Below are 18,451 nucleotides of genomic sequence, written 5' to 3' on the forward strand. Positions count from 1 at the left end.
ACAGACCTTAGCAGGCTGTGAGGGAAGCCAGCTGGCCTGGCCCCAGAGCCAATGGCAGCTCTGCCACTCCACTGCTTGGGGATGCCTCTGCCCCTTCATACTTCAGCACCGCACCTTCTCTGTGTCCCTTGAGAAGGCAGTCAGGGCTGGCCTTGGCTACAACTCCAGGCATCTCTCCTCTCTGGGCCTCAGCTGGCCAATGAAATCTCTTCCTTTTTTTTTTTTTGTAATTTATAGTAAGGTACAAATTTCTGGGCATCATTCACTGTTAGGAAGGATTTGACACATCAGAGGGACTTTCCAGGGCCCTGAAATATTTCCTTCAGCCCTCAGGGGTATCTTCACAGTACAGAAAACCTAGCTAAGAGGAAACCCAGAGCAAATATAAACCTGTGGGGAACCAGCCCATGGACACCCACCAGGGCAGCTTTTAAGGGATTACATGTTTCTGGATTACAAGTCTGTGGTAACAGCAGGAACTGAGAGGGACACACAGCCTTTGATCAGCGTTCACTTAGGAAAATAAGGAAATATCTCCCCAAACCATACACACTCATCTATGTACACATATATACATACACACTTCAAAAATAATCTAAGTAGCATGGCTTATAATAGCAAAAAGTATCATAAACAACTTGAATGATATATACCCCAAGAACTGAAATGGTAGGTTATCTCAGTATAAAACAAGGTGTGTGTGAACTGTTGCTGAGTTGAGTTCTGACTTAGAACGGCCCTGTGTGACAGACTAGAGCTGCCCCATCAGCTTTACTAGGCTGTAATTTTTATGGAAACAGGTTACTAGCTAGATCTTTCTCCTGTGGACCCACTGAGTGGATTCAAGTCGCTAATCTTTTGGTTAGCATCTGAGTGCTTAACCATTTTGCTAGCAGGGTTTCTTGAATGTGAAATAGTAAACTGAAATCCACAAAAGAAAAATCCCCACAAATAACAAGCAGGCACTAATCACTATGTTATACAAACATTGAATATCTATGTAAGAATGGGAAAAAAGGAAAGGTATTTATTAGGTTCTGTTTTTTTTCTAAAAGCTGTTTAAATCCATGGTGAAAAAAACAATGCCAAACAAACCAGTTGCCTCCATTGATTCTGACTCAAGGTGACCCTATGTGTTTGAGAGTAGAATTGCACATAGGGGTTTTCAAGGGCTGAAACCTTTCAGTTCAGCTGTGGGGGTCACCACGAGTCAGGATCAAATTGACAGCAATGAACAATAGTAACAACCTTTTGGAAGTAGATTGCCAAGCCCTTCTTCTCAGGTACTTCTGAGTGGATTTGAACTGCCAACCTTTCTATTAGTACTCAAACATATGCACCACCCAGGGACTTCAATAGGAGAAAAGCATGAGTTCAAGTCAAACTTCATTCATTCATTCACTTGTTTTTTTTTTTTTTTTTTTTGGCCTTTCCTTGGCACCGGTCACATGCTAGGTCCCGGGATATGAGCAGTTGGCTATTACCACTTGGTGGCTGATAAGACAGGCCCTGTAAATGTCAGAGCTTCATCATTAGAAGGCTCCCTCAGAGAGGGGTGGCACTCTCCACCTCTTCATTCCGCCAGGAGCAGGTGAACATCCCTCTCTGGTCTGCTGGATGCCACTTGCAGCCAGAGCCTCACGCCTCTTAATAATAGCAGCTCTTTTATTGTCCAGCTCTTCCCATGTGGCCCGATCCGATATGGGAGGGCAAACTTTGACAAGGCGTTCCACCTTGTGACATTAAGTCTCCACATCAGAGTAACTCCCCCAGTCTACCAAACTCGCGTGCGCACACACACTGGGCAAGTCACACATGTTTAGAAACTGAAGTCACCATGGCTTAAGTGGCAATGGATGGCTTCCAGCTTCGAGTCTACCTTAAGCTGGTAGAGCTGACACCACCCAGGGGCGCTGAGGGGACAGTTAGAAGCTGGGCTAAGCTGGAGTATTTTCAGCAAGAAGATAGCATAAACCAGGATTCCCAATGTTTAAAGTACCTGAGCTGTGTCAATCTTCCCAACACTGTCCTGAGGCAAAAATAGTGGCTTTTGCCTAAGCGCCTTGGCAAGTGGAGTAAAAGACCAGCCCAGTCACAGGCATGTCCTGCCCACGCCTGAGGCAGGTGAAGCGCCCGCTTCACTCTCATATCTTAAGAGGCCACTGGGGCAGCAAAGTGATGCCAGGGCCCTGAAATCTGTACTTTTTAAAAGGTCCCTCATATTCCACCAGCTCTGGGAGTCATCGGGAATGTGGGCCAAGTGCTGCTGTCTGGAATCAGAAAGATCTGGGATCAAAGCCCAGTTGTGTCATTCATTAGCTCTGTGACTTGCTTTAACCCCCTGAACCCCAGTACCTTACCTATAAAACGGGCCAGTTGTCCCCACAGAATAATATTACAGCTGAGCAAGTGCCCAATCCTAGCACACGTCCCATATCGGAATTGTTTAGTCACTGGTCTAGGTTGCCTGTTTCCGGAATGCACCTTTAGGGTAGGTGTCTTGTTCACTCTTATCCTGGCATTTGGCCTCAGGGTCTCGCTCTAGTGGGCACTCACTGCAGTCAGCGTGAAATACATGAATGTTGTGAAGATGGATAGCATGATGCACAGCAGGGGCTTAATATAAGTCAATGGATACATGAAAACATAGACTTTTTAAGAACACATGAGTAACTTTCTTAAGTAGCCAGTTCTTTGCCTTCTCCCCACCTCTGCATCAAAAATCATCCCATTTACAAGAATCCAATGGAAGAGGCCAAGACTGCTTTTTCTCTCTCTGTCCTGCCCTACGATTTCAAGAATGCAGGGCCACGGTCTCCTGTAGTAAAGTCTCCACTCCCTGCCAAGCCCACAGTGTCACTTAGATCCACTCACCACCACAAGCTGTTGTGGTCTCGCAGCAGCCGCTAATAACGGAACCATTTCTCCTTGGAGTGGCAGTTGGCAGTGGCAAACAGGAAGTTGTCTTGAAGTAGGGTGTGGTTGTACCCTGTCAATACATGCGTAGAGACACACACTTTTTCCCTCCCCTCTCCAGCCCCCTTCTGTCTTCTTACTTGTTTAGAACCAAAAGGTCTGAATTATTTTCACATGATTGAAGATCACCACCATGCAACCACCCCCCTGGGGCATAAGGGGCCTAAACCATAGCAGGAGGTGGGTTCTCCTATCCTCAGACAGTCACCTTAGGGCATGCAGGTGGTGTGTGTGTGGTGTGGTGTGTGTGCATGTATGCATGTTTTGTCTGTGGGCACACAGGAAACATAACCTTAGCTAGAAAACAGGTTGGACAGACCGTCAGTTATCCTAGTGGTCCAGTCTGCCAATGAGCTGGACATCAGTATTAATTCAGTGCCCACATGCTGGACCAAGGACCACCTGTGAACTGGAAAGGAGGAAAAACACTGGTTTCAAGCAGTTTTTCAAAGTTTGAATAAAAAAGGAAACATTTCTTAACACAAGTTACATAGTAAACATGACAAAAGAATAGCAATCACTAAGGAGGGAAACAAGGAAATGTAGTTTAAGCTGCAAATAAATGCTGAGATGTGAGGGTGGTTTGGGGTTGGTGGGGTTCATGATAGCTGGCTTTCTGCTGCTAACATAAGGTGTGCTATAAAAATTTCCACTCCTCTCCTCCTCAGGGTTTGAGGCTCGCGCCTCCAGAAAGGCTATCCAAAATCGACTGGTCCTCAACCCAGCTTCCTACTCCTGACCTCTCTATGAGCTAGTACCCTCCCACTCCATGCCTCAGCCCCATTCCGGCTCCCGCTCCAGCTGCAGCCCGCAAACAAGAGCCTGGCCCCTGCTAAAACTCAGACTTGCTAAATGAATACAGCTCATGCTAAATGTCTAGCAGCTCAGGCGGCTGGGTTCTCTCCTCAGTGACCTGCATCCAGCCCCACGCCAACCTGTGTGGCAAACGTGCCCTGCGCTCACACTTACACATCCCGGGGAGGCGGCCTTGCCGTTAGGATAAGGAGGCTGAGCCAGTGACACGCTGGGCAACGCGACTTGTGGTTGATGTTTCCTGGCTCTTGGCTGAGGGCCCTGGCCAGTCAGAACGCACCACTTCCCCTTTAAGAGAGCACGCCCAGATGAGATTAGGGAAAGGCAGAAAGAAAAGCCCGGAAAGTCAGGGTGCATCCTGAATTTGGCAGCTGAACTTGAGCTTTCTGAACTGTACACACTAAGTGTGGTTTGAGGCAGCAGTGGGCTCCTCGGATGTCCATTAGATGCTGAGCAGACTGCGTGGGTCCATCTCTGGGACAGCCTGCAGTAGCCTCAGGCCTTCCCTCTCCCCCTACCCACAGGGCCTGTCAATGCCCAGCACTATGCCTGGGAGAGAATAGAGACACCATTATAAGGATCAAAAAGTACTTGTGCGGGACATTTTCACTAATGATGGGGGCAGAGTTTCATTCATTCTGGACATTTAAGAACTTCATCCCCTGATCTTGATGGACGCCACTAGATGGGGGAGTGGCTACAAAACCAGCGACGCACAAAGACCACTTTATATTGATTCCATGTCTATGAAATGTCCAGAAGAGAGAAATCCATAAAGACCGGTGGGTGCCGGGGTTGGGGACTGAAGGAATGGGGGTGACTGCTTACTGTGGGCAGTGTTTCCTCAGAGGGTGATGAAACTGTTTTGGAACCAGATGGTTGCACATGTATTAAATGCCACTGAGTTGTAAGTTTAAAATGGTTAAATTTCTGTTTCGAATTTTATCTAATACAAAGGTAAAGTGTATTTTTGGCAGAATTTTGGCAGCCTCTCATCTTCTAATGGGACCTTGCTTGTGTTATTACATCCAGCATTTCTTTGCAAAAATCTGGCTGTTACCTAATAAATGTTGAGTTACCTGGCTAAGGGGCAAACACCTTTTAATAAAGAAAGGAAAGGAGTCAAAACAGTTTATCCATTCAGCTGCTGATCAAAAGGCTGGAGGTTCAAGTCCATCAGAGGTGCCTCAGAAGAAACACTTGGCAATCAACTTATGAAAAACCAGTAAACTGAAAACACACAGGGGTACGGCGCTACATGGATACACATGGGGTCACCAGGTACTGCAGTTGGCTGGACAGCAACTGGCTTTTGGTGTAAGAAAGAAGAGCTTCCCAAGGCTTCAAAGCCTGACTCTACTGGGAGAATTTCAGGCTGTCCAGAAATGGCATCATCTCAGTCCATGCCACATTGGCCGTGCCTACGAGCCTCTTTGTTGTACTGGTAGCATAGTGTTTACGAGTCAGGCTGCTAACCTCACAGTCAGCAGTTTGAAATTACCAGAGGTTCCGTGGGAGAAAGAAGAGGCTTTCGGCTCCAGTAAAGATTTACAACCTCGGAAACCCTACGCAGTGGCCGCTATGAGTCAGAATCGACTCCATGGCACATAACTACCACCACCAGGTGCCCCTTTATAAGGGGGTGGTAGGTGGGGAATGGCCTTCATCAGCTTGACAACCACAATCACAGTCAGAGAGCAAGCAGGAAGCCTGCCATGAGAGAGTACTTCAGAAACATACTTTGGATGTCGGCATTCCTGGCTGCTAGTTCTTTTCTTGTAGTGAACCTTGATTTAAGAGACTTGATTGGTTTTTGAATGGGAGAGAGCTGTGCTGATTGGCAAAGCAGAACCTGTCTTTATAAATTCCATTGCTTTGGGATGGAGTTGTTGGGAAGGAGGGGAAGTGACCTGGCTACCCACTTGACTCAGCCTTCCTTTTTGGTTCCTTTGTAGCTGTGGGTAGAAATAGCTCCCATGGGAAAGGTTGGGAGTCTTGTCCTCTAGACTCTAGGTCAGCTGGTCAAGGGCACATTCCCCATCCAAGAAACTGTGGGGTCTTCTGCATGTTGCAATGCTTAGATGAAACACAGATGTGTCCAAAGACAAGTGGACCATTTTCTTAGTATCTGTTTGCAGAGAGCCCCAGGAGGATCTGAAGGACCGAGGTGTGGACAGCCTGTCTTGGCCCAGGCCCTCCACACCTCTCAGGTCTTTCTAGAGTATTTACTTGGTCCTGCCTCTCAGCTCTGTTCTCTCTCCTGCCCTCAGGTGCCTAGGCATTCAGTAGATGGCCTACATTATCAGCAGACATGTGACTTAAGATACTAAGAAGCAATATTGACACAGCCTGCTTCTGAGGAACAGCAAGTTTAGGAGTTTCACCCTAAATACAAAAATAAGCAAACTCAACCCAATTAAAAATGGGCAAAAGATTTGAAGAGATATTTCCCCAAGGAAGATACACAAATGGCCAACAAGCGCATGAAAAGATGCTCAACATTATTAGTCTTTAGAGAATTGCAAATTAAAACCATAATGAGATACCACTTTACACCTATGAGAATGGCTAAAATTAAAAAAATAAAAATAAAGAATAACAAGTGTTGTTGAGGATGTGGAGAAATAAGAACACTCGTTGACTGTTGTGGAAAACAATTTTGTGATTTCTTAAAAAGGTAAACACAGAATTGCCACACGACTCAGCAATGTCACTGCTAGATATGTACTAAAAAGAAATCAAAGTGCGTACTCAAACAAATCCTAGTACATGAATGTTCATAGCAGCAATTATTTATGATAGCGAGAAACAATGCAAATCAGTGAAGGGGTGAAGAAGCAGAAATTGTGGTACACACATACAATGGAATAGCAACGATTGTGAGATTGGTGCAGGACTGGGCAGTGTTTCGTTCTGTTGGGCACAGGGTTGCTATGAGTTGATACTGACTCGATGGCACCTAACAACAACAAAAGAAAAAATAAAGTTCTGATATATGTTGTCACATGGATGAAGCTCAAAAATATTATAAAAGAAGCCAGTCACAAAAGGTCACATACTGTCTGATTCTCTTTAGATGAAATGTTCAGAATAGGTAAATTCAGGGAGGAAAAAAAAAAAAAAGCAGATTGGTGGTTGTTAGGGGCTAGAGGGTGAGAGAATGGGGGCAACTGCTTAATAGGTACAAGGGTTTATTTTGGAGAGATGACAATGTTTGGAACCAGACAGAGGCGGTGACTGCACCCATGCACTGAATTGTTTAAGACCGTTAAGATCTGCAGAAAACAAGGTACGGCACAATCCCCACATGGCGCAGTCAGTTTCAGGACACCTGAGAGTTACCTTCAAAATCTTGGCATCACTTAAAGGAGGTAATTCTTAAATTAAGGTAATGAAGGCGGCCAGCAGGAGACAATAGGCAGGTGCTTAAATTGAAGCAGTGGTTCCCAAACACAGCCAATTCAGCACCACGAAAAAGGTTGAATTTGTCTTAAACAATCTCTCTCTCTCTCCCTCTCCCTCCCTGTCTCTCTCTCTCTCTCTCTCTCTCTCTCTCACACACACACACACACACACACTCCGATGATTCTGCCAGGCCCCTCTGTTTCGGTGCCAGTGACTTCATTCATTTATGTATTGATAATAATTGTAGACGGTAGTTGGACTTCTTGTTAGGGGAATGTTGATGGCTTACAATGTCCTGACTTGGTAAAATAAAGAACTGGCAAATCTGAGTAAAACAACCCTAAACCACTGGCTATGATACAAAAGGGGACACTGAGACCTAGCTCCCCTCTACCAGCCCTCTCCCCAGGAAGCAGCTGCCATCTCCATCCAGTGAATCACCATGCTCCAAGGAAGCCAGGTCTTAGACCTTGAAGCAGGCGCAGAGTTAACAGCAAGAGGAAATGCTAAGGCAATTATTCTGTTACCACTGCTTGCCTCTTCCCTAGGTTTCCCGACCTCCCTGATACTTCTGCCAAGGGGCTGGCCAGGCCCTCTGCACTGCAGGCCCCAGGGGGAGGGGTGGGGCAGTGCCACCTCAGGCTACTGTTGGAGGTTCTCCCCTATACAGAGCTTCCTGCAATATGTACACAGTAATCCTTTGGTAGCGTAGTGGTTATGAATCGGGCTGCGAACCTTAAGGTCAACAGTTCGAAACTACCAGCCGCACCGCGGGAGAAAGATGAGGCTTTCTACTCCCGTAAAGATTTACACCCTCGGAAACCCTGTACAGGGTCGCTATGGGTCGGAACCGACTCGACGGCACTTAACAACAACAATCCTTTTTCTACACTTATAGGGATCACCTTGAACTAGCCTAATCCCACTTCCATATGATACCTCACCAAATATTTGTCCCTAAATCTCTTCTTCACCAGGTTCATGCCCACTCCTTTCCCCATTCCCCTATCTCCCACTTCCCAAGATGTCTTTTACAGACACATCTCATAAGACATCATTGTTACTCCTCTCCTGATTTCTAGGTTCTCTTTGATTCTGTTTCTAAGTGTGGCGACCAGAAGGGAGAACATCATAGATATGTTCAGCCCCACTCAGAACTGTCTATTCTGGACATTCTTCTCCTATAAAGCAGTGACAGATGCAGTTTAGATTTTCAGTTTTTCCTCTGATAGCTACATCACGTTCTAGGTCTTATGTCACACAGTCTGTGTCACGCCCTGTATCCACAGGTGTTCTTTAAACATGTCATCCTGCTGGATTCTGTCTACTGCTTCATGCAGTCTGCTGACATCGTTTGGAGTCATGATCCATTTATGGGTCCATGCTCCCTCCCAAATCTATCACCCCCAAGCCTGATGAGCCTGCCACCAATGTCATTCATCCTCTGAATTGTTGTTTACAACGTGGAGAAAAGACAGGGCCAAGCATGCAACTCAATACTTATCCCAAGCGTGACTGTGAGCCAAGAACAGAACTTTTGAGGTGTGGTCACCAGATGCCTGCCATTCAGAGGTGTCACCTGTCAGCTCCCTGTGAGGATCCCATGGGCCACTTGGACAAATGGGCTTAATGACAGCCTTCTCCTTACTAATTGTGAGAATGAAGTCTAAACATAGCAAGCAATTAAACACTGCCTACAATTACTGATGAGGCATAGATGGAGACATTGGTTTTCCAGTTCCCAAACTATCCCTCCTATTGCCAGCCAAGTACAGGGGCTTCAAAAAATGTGGGGGAAATTCTAATATCTTTTAATTCTGTTTTTCCATGAATAGTTGGAAGCCCCTTTGTACAGATACTAGGTAGGCAGAAACAATAGAAGGGAGTACTAATGTCTAAGAACTGGGGTCTGGATCCACTTTCCTTTCAAAATTTTCATGGTCTTGGAATTGACTCTATAGCAGTGGTCTTTAAGGGGCAACAACAGGGGCCGTGGTGGTCAGTGGCAGAATTTTTGCTTTCTTCGTGGGACACCTGGCCAGCCACCAGCCATCTGCCAGTGGAGATTTGTGAGTTGTTAGGTTGGTAGCGTAGTGGTTACAAATCTGGCTAATCTCAAAGTCAGCAGTTCAAAAATACCAGTTGTTCTGTGGGAGAAAGATGAGGCTTTCTGCTCCCATAAAGATCTACAGCCTTGGAAACCCTGTACAGGGTCGCTATGAGTTGGAACCGACTCCACGGCACATAATCACCACCACCACTGTTGAACAGGTTTCAGGAGAGCTTCCAGACTCAGACTAAGAAGGAGGCCTAGAAATCTACTGCTGAAAACCAGCCAATGACAGCCCTACGGATCACAGTGTCTGGTCCTTAACTGATTGTGGGAATGGCAGCAGGACCAGGCAGTGTTTCCTTTTGTTGTGCATGTGGTCACCATGAGTCAGGAGCCAATGTGATGGCAGCTAAAAACAGAGGGTGACAGTAACTGCCCCTCCAGAGCTGCAGGGAGGAGTTAATGACATCAGAGATGTAAAGGAGGCAAACAGAAAGGACGGGTTATGATGATTGCTGCTATAAATAACTCAGACACCATTCCACTGGCAGAACTCTGCCTATTAAGCCTAGATATACTCAGGCTGCTGAAAAGAACAGGTCTCTCAGCACAGAGCAACCGGCTGCTGCAGCGAGACAGATTGCCCATCTCTTCTGCAGCAATCCCCTTCTCTCCCACCTCACACCAAAGTTGCTGTTGTTAAGTGCCGTGGACTCACAGCAACCCTGTACAGGGTTCCTGCAGAGCGGCTGGTGAGTTTGAACCGCTAGCCTTATGGTTAAACTGCTGCTGTCAACAACACAATTATCACAGATTATTCTAGAATTATAGGTATACCAGGCTGATGTTGTGGGTTTGTTTCCTGACCACCACAATAAAGCAAATGTCACAATAAACCGAACCACGTAAATTTTCTGGTTTCCCAGTGCATATGAAAGTTATGTTCACACTATAGTGTAGCCTATTAAGTGTACAACAAACATCATGAAAAAGTTTGAAAGTGTGTGAGAATGACCATAATATGATACAGAAACACGAAGTGAGCAATGATCTTGGAAAAATGGCGTTGGTAAGACTTGCATGGTGCAAGGTTGTCATAGACTGTCAATGTGTAAAAAACGCAGTATCCATGAAGAATCATAAAATGAGGTACGCCTGTACAGAAATAATTATATGAAACTACTGAGAAAACAGCAAGAGAATCACACCAGTGAATCTATGAATAGATCAGGGAGTCTGCCTAGAAAAGTGGTGGGAGGAAGAGGCTTGGAAAGTGAAGCACAATTCCTGTCAGATAAGTTCTGGAGAACATCAGTCCACAAGTTGCCTTCACTTCTACAATAGTCTTTCTCAAGACAGCTGGCTGCTGATGTCATCTAAAAACCATTACAGGACACCTGAAAGTGAAATCAGGCCTTCACAGCTATGGATTACTTTTTCCTGAGACTTTTATACACATTCCTCTCGACTTTCTCTCATTGTCTTTCCTTTGACTATACCTTCTCATAGAGAGGGCATGCCCCGCGAGTGGGAACCTCTGAGTAACCTTCTGGTACTGCTTGTCACAGATTGAGTTGTACTTCCTGCCCCCTGGTGATGCTGTGGGTTTGGCTTTGGGCTGCTAACCACAAAGTTGGTGATTCAAACCTATCAGCTGCTCCATGGGGGAAAGATGAGGCTGGCTGCTCCCATAAAAATTTCTTGGAAACCTTTTAGAGGGTTACTATAAGTTGAAAATGACTCGATGGCAGTGAGTGGTTTAAAATATATATTGAAATTTGACTCCTATACCTAAGGGTGGAGTCCAGGTGTGGCACTGTGAGTTAATGTGCTGGACTGCAAAGTCAGTCTGAATTGCAAGGTTGGCAGTTCAAGCTCACCAGTGACTCCTTGGAAACACTACACAGGGTCACATGGATTGGAACCGACTCAATGACACTTAACAACAACAACAGACCTACAGGTGGACTTCTGATGTGGAGCTGTAGGGTCAGCACTGGACTGTGAATCACAAGGTAGGCAGTTTAAACTCACCAGCTGTTCCTTGGAAACCCTTATCCAGGGTCACTATGAGTCAAAAGAGACTTGATGGCATTTAACAACAATAACAACATACCTGTGGGTGTGAACCTGTTTGGAAACAGGGGTTTCTTTGTGTCAGTTAGGTAATACAAGATTAGGGTGGGTTCTAAACCTAATCACTTTTGAGTCACAAAAGCGTAGGCTAGACAGACACACACACAGGGGCAAGACAAGTGCCAAGGAAAGACAAGGGTGTCTAGCAGACTAGAAGACGTTAACATGCCTGAAATCCTGATTTGGCCTTCAGATCTGTGAGAAAATAAATTTCTGTTCTTCAAAGACACCTACTTATGATATTTTTTGTTATAGCAGCACTAGCTATGAAGCCCTGGCTTATGCAATGGCTAAGTGCTTGCCTGCTAACCTGGTGGTTTGAACTCACCTAGTGACTTTGTGAAGAAAGAGCCAGTGATCTACCAGAGATCTGTTCCCACAGATTACAGTCTAGAAAGTGCTGTGGGGCATTTCTACTCTGTCACATGACACCTAACAACAACAACAACAACAACAACGACTGCTCTGGATAAAGAAGAAATTGCTACTTGAGGAGCTGGAGCAGGCTGCATTAACTCATGTTCACCAGTTTGGGGAGGAAAAGAATGGTATGGAAAGCAGAGGACAGAGGCCTTGTATACTCTGACACCATCACGGCTCAAGTGTCCCTCCTTCCTTGGTTTGAGGCATGCCACTTGGATGACAACTGCAGTAAGATCAAAGTAGATACAATCTCCTAACCCCTGGTCAGTGCTGAGGCTAAGGACGTCTGTGTAACTGGTCTGAAACAGTGTGACTCCCAACCATAGCCCAGAAGTAGCCAACTCTTTGGGCTGCGTTACTTTCCTGTTGTGTGGCTTCTTAGCCTTAAGGGTTGTGATTTATCTGTATGTTACTGCTCTAAGATCAGAAAATGAGAAGACTTTGGTGGTGAGGGGGCTCATGGCAGTGAGTAGTCACCAGCAGCCACTTGCAGACTCACAGGGTTGACAACCGATGCAGACCAGGGACCCAGTACCCCCTCTCACACTCTTGGACCTGCCTTAGCACAGAGTGTGGGCAGAACCATGCCTTGCGGGCCAGAAGAGGAGGTAGACCTATACATGCTCCCAGACCATGTGATCAATAATCAATCAAACAGCTAGTGGGTCATTTCCCTTCACTGACAACAGGAGAAATAAAAGCCAAGAAGGAGGTGTTTAAAGGACAATGATCTGCAGGGCTTGGGAGGAGTGTCATGCTCTGCAGACAGGATTTTCAATTGTTAAGTGCCATTTTGTTGTTGTTGTTGCTAAATGCAACAGTTGGTTCACAGTCGTTATGACCCTGTATAGGGTTTCTGATCCTATACAACTATCAACACTCATGGAAGTAGCAGTCAAGAGATCAGACGACGTATTGCATTGGGCAAATCTGCTGCACAGGAACTTTTTAAAGTATTGAAGAGCAGAGATGTCAGCTTGAGGACTAAGGTGCGCCTGACCCAGGCCATGGTGTTTTCAATAGCCTCATATGGATGCAAAAGCTGGACAGTGAATAAGGAAGATCGTAGAAGAATTGATGCCTTTGAGTTGTGGTGTTGGAGGAGAATACTGAAAGTGCCATGGACTGCCAAAAGAACCAATAGATCTGTTTTGGAAGAAGTGCAGCCAGAGTGCTCCTTGGAGGCCAGGATGGCTAAGCTTCGTCTCTCCTACTTTGGACATATTGTCCGGAGGAAACAATCGTTGGAGAAGGATGTCATGCTGGGTAGGGTGGAGGGTCAGAGAAAAAGAGGAAGACCCCTAACGAGATGGATCAGCCAGGTGGCATCATTGATGGACTCAAGTGTGGCAGCGGTAGTGAGGTTGGCCCAGGATCGGACATTGTTTCGTTCTGCTGTACATGGGGTCACTATGAGTCGGTTCCGACTCGATGGCACCTGACAACAACAACATAGGGTTTCTGAGGAGCAGTTGGTGCGTTTGAACCAATGACCTTGTGGTTCAAATAGGCTTTACAGTCCAGTGCTTATCCTACAGCGCCACAACAGGAAAAGACTGTTGTCTTTGTTGTTAAGTGCCATCGAGTCGGTTCAGGTCATGGCGACCCTATACAGGGTTTCTGAGAAGCGGCTGGTAAGTTTGAACCACCAACTTTGTGAGACTGACAAGCTGCAAATGGCAGTGTCTTCACTTACCAGGGAGAGCAGGATGGTGGGGGGGGAGGGGGAGGGAGGGTGGTAGGAGAGAGGGTTGGTCAATTCAAATACAAAAGCCTGAAAGAGGAAGACGGGAAGCTATCCCTCTCTAACTCCAACATAAAAACCTGTAAGTTCTACTCCTATCTCTTCATTCTCTGCCTATGATGTTACCTCCACAGCCTGGTGGGAGGCCCTAGCGTCACTGTTAGCAGAGATGTGCACAGAACCAACACACAATTCATACCGAGGCCTCCAGATGACAGGCCTCAAGTCTGGTCCCAACCTGAAAGGCGGGTCCAAGGCAAGAAATTTGAATCAAATTAGAACAGAGTTTCTTAACGTTTGCATTGCAGCCAGTTTGCCCAGCTTGGATGGGGAAATGAGGAGAAGAAGGTCTAGTGGATAATGATGGCGTTCTAGCTACCCAGTTCCTCTGTGTAAGCTAAATCCCATCTCCCAAACTTCACCCATGGGGCCAAGGGGCATGACATGTCCTTTGCCAGCTCAGTTGAGTTAGCGTGAGAAAATACGCAGTGCATTTTAAACTGGAAAAAGACAGAAAGCAAGACAGCTTTATCCTTATTCTCAGCAAAGTTAGAGGAGACAAGAACAAAAAAACAACTCACAAAATCTACACTTCCATATGAGAAACAGAGGAGAAAAAGAAGCCAGCTCTTGGCAGTTAAAACTATGTCAAGCCATGACCTAATGGTCACATTTACTACCTTGGAAATTTCCACTTCAACTGTCCCTTCTCATTTGTGTGTGTGTGTGCACGTGTGCGCCTGTGATGCTGGGGGTGTGGAGGGCGGTTGGCCCCCATCTGTATGGGACCGCAGGACCTAGATCCATGCTGACTCCACAGGGCCAGCCAGGCAGCCTAAATGACGTTTATCGTCTTCTCCCTCCTTTTCAATTTGTTTGGTTTAAAATATTTAACCCGAGGCACAATGAAGTGTCTCATTTACAACGTTATCCTGGACCATTAGACTGGGACTCCACACTCATTAGGCTGATGAACACGCTACTTACCCATGCAAATTCCAGAGACAGCAGACACAAGAGATAGGAGGGGCTCAAGGTACCCGATCAAGGGCTGATTTAATGACACAGCCGTTCAGTGGGCAAAGCAGAGCAATTCTTAGCTAACTGTTCTAGTAAATATTATGGGAAACCCTTTTATAGAGTGCTAATTCTGGCTTAGTGTTTTCAAATGTGCTCAGCTTCAGTTCTCATCCAAAACATGCACACGTGCCCCTACTCTACCTCTAGGCCAGAAAAATCAACCAGAAAATGCATTAGCCAGTATGCTGTCTTGCAGTTGATGATGACTATTATTTATGTTACAAATGCCCGAGAGTCACTTTCATTAAGTGGAGGACACATTAAAAAACCCACTCCCTTCCCTTCAGCCCTCCTTCCTCTGCCCCTTCCACCCTGCTCTCTCAGTCAAGCTGACCAGCTCCCAGTCAAGCTTCAGGCCGGTAGCCAGAGAACAGTGCTTGGGAGAGCTTGACAAAACAACAGCTTGGAATCCATCACGAACGTTTGGAACAATACCCAATCACTGCACCCACCCTCACAGAGCGCCCCAGAGGAAATGGTATCATCACTTTCATTTTACCCAGTTTGTGACCAACCAAAGGAAAACAACTCGTTCTAAGGCAAACGATCAGGGTTTCTATCTGCAGTGGCTGGAGAGAATGCTCCAGAATGCATCCAATGGCCTCAGGGAGAAATTAATTCTCAAGGCTAAACAACCCTCTGCTGCTCACGCATTCCCATTTCTTTCGACGCAGACATGGATTTCACTTTCCAGAGTTGTAACAGAAACTCTCATGCATCCCCGTTTCTTCAAAAACTCTATAAATAACCCAGGATCAGCAGAATTATGCAAAACATCCTGCTTGAAGAAGAAATGTAAACTAAAACCACTTACAGACTCGGCTGCCAACTTAATCTGATTCTACCACGACTGTAAACATGTTGTACTTTTGGAACCTGAAGCGATCCACATTAGCACGGATGCCATCACAAAAAAAAAGAAGAAAAAAAAAACACCACAAAATAAAACAAAACAAAAAGAAGAAGCAAAACCTACAACTTAACAACAAAAGCCTAGCCCCAAACACACAAGGTGACACAGCGGGGTATTCTGCACGGCTCGGGGCCTGACACTGACCAGCTAGCCGAGCCTGCACACGCCAACTGTTTTGACTACACGCACTTGTTAAACACAGTTTCAGGTCCTACCAGTTGAACACCAGAAGTTCACAGAACTGACCCAGTGCCAAGAACAACAAGCACAGAAAGCGAAACGGCTGCTTCCCTCGTGCGTGTGTTTTTGTTAACTGTTTATGCAAGCCCCAAAGCAACCTGGGTAGCAATTAAGAATAAAAAAGAACACAAATAACAAAAGCAAAAGATTACCACCTGGAAGGAAATGTCGATGTTGGCAGATAGAGGACAGCCATCAACCTATTTTCTTGGTGGGGTGGGTGGGGGTTTTCGGAAAGAACTGGTGTGTGTGTGTGTGTGTGTGTGTGTGTGGGGTGTCACATGACAAGCTGTGGTTATTAGCAGAAGGAACTGAGTGCTTCCTTGAAGCATCTTTTACTTAAGAGATTGATTTAAGAGATGTGGCAAATGCAGAGGCCTTGGTGCACATGTGGGGATGGCGGCTGAAGTGTTGGAAGCTGGGAGGTGGAACACCCTACAGGAGAAAAAAGGGATGTGCTAAGAGGATTCTTCAAGAAATAAGAAAAAGGACTTCCAAGTTCCCTGATCAGCGCAGTGAGGCCACTGATTGTATCAGCAAGCACCCTGGGCTGTTTCTGACCACACGAGACCTAGTCCTGAGAAAGTCAACACGAGACTTGGTCCTGAGAAAGTCTTCCTTCTCTGCTCTCCAGTTTAGGGCTGCTGGGGTGGACCATTCTTCCTAGTTGGTGCTATAGTTTCTAAGTGGCCTCAGTGATGACCGTGAATGTAGTCTAAATAAAAGGGATGCTTAAGTTGTATACTTAACAGGTCCATTTCTTTCCCAAATATTTGAACTCCAGGCCATAAAATAAAACAGATTAACGCAATGGCTAGTATGTATCGGGATTTTTGGTGTGGCGCTGTAGGATCAGCACTGGACTGTGAACCACAAGACCGGCAATTCAAACCAACTAGCCGCTCTGTGGTAACCCTAGAGAGGGTCGCTATGAGTTGGAACCGACTTGGCGTTACTTAACAACAACAGTACGTGTCAATCAATATTTTCTTTAGAACTGTCTTGGTTCTCTAGAGCTGCTATAACAGAAATACCACAAGTGGATGGCTTTCATAACCAGAAATGCGTTCCCTGCCAGTTTGTTAAGTGCCGTCGAGTCGATTCCGACCCATAGCGACACTGTATAGGGTTTCCAAGGAGCAGCTTGAACCATTGACCTTGCAGTTCAAACGATTTTGCAGTCTGACGCATTAGCCCCCAGCACCACGGCAGGACTCCATCTCTCCCAGTTCAGGAGGCTAGAAATCCAAATTCTTGGGGCAGACTTTCTCTTTGTCGGTTCTGGGGGAAGGTCCTTTTCACCTGTCCGCATCTATAGGTCCCGTATTCCTTGGAGATCTCCATCCATCATGGCACCAATCTTCCCCTGGGAGCTTCCCAGTGCAGGGAGCCCAGGTCCAAAGGATCCGCTCCTGGCTTTTCTATCTTGGTGCTAGTTGGTCCTTCTGTGCCTGCTCAAGACTCTCTCCTTTCATCTCTTGAAAGATGAAAGGTGTTGGACGCCAAATCCCTGGGAATCTCCCATAAATCTAACTAGGTATGGTGGGATTAAGGGTGCTCTGGTGGCTTACTGGGTTACTAAACCACAAGGTCAGCAGTTTGAGTCCACCAGCAGTTCCTCTGGAGAAAGATGAGGCTTTTTGCTCCCATAAAGATTCACAGCCTCAGAAACCCTATACAAGGTTGCTCTGAGTTGGAACCGACTCAATAGCACACCATCACTATCCTCATTGATTTATCACATCAAATCCCATCATGATGAGTAGCCACATCTCAGCTGCCAAACCACTGAGAATCCTGGCCCAGTCAGGCTGACACAGAACCTTAACTAGCATTGTTGTTGTTAAGTGATGTCAAGTCAGTTCCGACCCATAGCGACCCTGTATTGGGTTTCTGAGAAGTCACTGGTGAACTTGAACTGTCGACCTTGCAGTTCACACGGCTTTGCAGTCTGGTGCATTAATCCACAGCACCATACCAAGATTCCTATCATAAAGACCAATATGTTGTTGTTGTTGTCAGGTGCCATCGAGTCGGAACCGACTCATAGCGACCCCATGCACAGCAGAACGAAACACTGTCCGATCCTGGGCCAACCTCACTACCGCTGCCACACTTGAGTCCATCAATGATGCCACCTGGCCAATCCATCTCGTTAGGGGTCTTCCTCTTTTTTTCTGACTTTAAAAAGTTCCTGTGCAGCAGATTTGCCCAATGCAATACGTCGTCTGATCTCTTGACTGCTGCTTCCGTGAGTGTTGATAGTTGATCCAAGAAGAATGAAGTCCTTGACAACTTCAATCTTTTCTCCATTGCTAAGAATGTTGTTTATTGGTCCAGTGGTGAGGATTTTTGTTTTCTTGATATTGAGATGTGGTCCATGTCGAAGGCTGTGCTCTTTGATCTTCATAAGTAAATGTTTCAAGTCCTCTTCACTTTCAGCAGGCAAGGTTGTATCATCTGCACATCACAGGTTGTTAATGAGTCTTCCTCCAATCCTGACGCCACGTTTTTCTTCATAGAACCCAGCTTCTCGTATTATTTGCTCAGTATACAGGTTGAATAAGTATGGCGAAAGAATACAACCCTGTCTCACACCTTTCCCAATTTTAAAACATTCAGTGTTCCCATGTTCTGTTCGAACAACTGCTTCTTGGTCTAGGTACAG

At 46.0% G+C, this 18,451-nt stretch overlaps 1 protein-coding gene across 2 annotated transcripts in view; it reads right to left on the reverse strand.

The window, feature by feature from the left end:
- Nucleotides 1-18,451, reverse strand: part of ATXN7L1 (ataxin 7-like 1) — a 302,423-nt gene that overhangs the window by 75,900 nt on the left and 208,072 nt on the right. Inside the window, exon 1 of one of the 2 annotated variants that reach the window (XM_006834381.1) lies at nucleotides 3,946-4,059. The exons of the other annotated variant lie outside the window; for it this stretch is intronic. The gene's annotated coding sequence lies outside the window, so the exon portion shown is untranslated. Of the gene's footprint in view, nucleotides 1-3,945; nucleotides 4,060-18,451 lie in introns of those variants that run through there. 2 annotated transcript variants of the gene reach the window in all.

This window comes from Chrysochloris asiatica, unplaced genomic scaffold (assembly GCF_000296735.1).
Source record: "Chrysochloris asiatica unplaced genomic scaffold, ChrAsi1.0 scaffold00010, whole genome shotgun sequence".
Lineage (NCBI taxonomy): Eukaryota > Metazoa > Chordata > Mammalia > Afrosoricida > Chrysochloridae > Chrysochloris > Chrysochloris asiatica.